This window comes from Dermacentor variabilis, chromosome 7 (genome assembly GCF_050947875.1).
Source record: "Dermacentor variabilis isolate Ectoservices chromosome 7, ASM5094787v1, whole genome shotgun sequence".
Classification (NCBI taxonomy): domain Eukaryota; kingdom Metazoa; phylum Arthropoda; class Arachnida; order Ixodida; family Ixodidae; genus Dermacentor; species Dermacentor variabilis.
Window position 1 is genome coordinate 126,761,350 of NC_134574.1, and position 1,356 is coordinate 126,762,705.

Sequence of the window (1,356 nt, forward strand, 5' to 3'; positions counted from 1 at the left end):
TGCTGCGGCGACCTGGTGTAGAGAACTTGGCGATGCTCTCGGAGGATCGACAGCGCTTTTGAAAACTGAGTTGCGCGCATTGCTGGCAAAATCTGGGCCTAATCGCCTGAAAAAGAAATCAGTACCGTTCCACTCTGTGGAGGTGGGGGAGCAGCGAAGCTGTGTATGTGGGCCCCTTAATGGGGAACTGCCCATTGCCGTGCGTCCAACGTCGTATGCACATAAATGAAAGGCTAGGCGCGACTACTCGCTCCTCCACGATGTTAAGCCTCGGAAGATGATGAGGCACCGGGGCGCATACAGAACTTTGAATGTAGTTGCAAAACGCGGCACGACACCTTTCACTAACGAATCCCGGCACGTAGAACAGGCACCCACCTTACTTCATTCCGAGGGCACACACTGCTTCACCGTAGCCAAGGCGATCGATCGTGCCGCAGTGCAGTAATGGTTGTGAAGTCACTCGAAAACCAAAAGCAGTCGCAGACAACACAAGCCACACAAGATTGGTTCCCCACAAACTCCCTCTGAAACCTGGCCGTTGCTCCTGTGAAATGTTCCAAGTTCGCGGAATCGGGGCCGCATGGACGGTTCGCATTTCTTTCCCCTTCGTGGTCCTGGCGGGCAGCACCCTTACGGGACTGGCCCCACTGAACGGAAGGAAAGGAAGGGAGATACGCAAGCGCTTGGAACGCCGACAAAGAGAGGGCGGTGCGAACGTAGACATGGCCGACGCGGGTCAAAGTGCAGCATCTGTTCTTATCAGCTTAATATCTGATACGGGTTGTATTTGGACCGAGTGTATTAAACTTATTTTTACAAGATGGCAGAGTGCCTAAAGCCTGCTTCACCGCCACCGCTGGTAGGCCCGGTATTGTACCATCTTAGGGATCGGCCCGCGTTTGGGGAGACATTCTTGATCTACACGGCTCGATAGGCGCAATCACATTTTTCCGATAAAGTAGCCATATACAGCTTCGTTGTAAAAAAAAAATATTGCATAAATCCTGAACATATAATGTCGGCATACCGGCTTCTTAATAAAGCAGCGCAATATATAGAACGAATTTTTTCATTCACATGATATTCTTTGATTTAGCCACTGAGCACTTGTCCATTCCTGGCCGACCCTCTCAGAGCTGGTCTATGTCACTGTGGCACAAGACGTGCATAATACTTAAATGCAACTGCACATGGGTCGCATTTCTCTGTACATACAACTGTCATCAGCATTAATTGCTCGACTATGAATCAATCAACGGAACATTATTTTAAAGAACACGAAAAATGTATACAAACATGCTTGGACCGATAGCCGAATTTAGCTAGTGGCCGGCCCAATGCAGTGTGTAACAA

The 1,356-nt window shown here is 49.5% G+C and overlaps 1 pseudogene; it reads left to right on the plus strand.

The window, feature by feature from the left end:
* Positions 1–725: 725 nt before the first annotated feature.
* On the plus strand, positions 726–905 carry LOC142589183 (U2 spliceosomal RNA; annotated as a pseudogene).
* Positions 906–1,356: the final 451 nt, after the last annotated feature.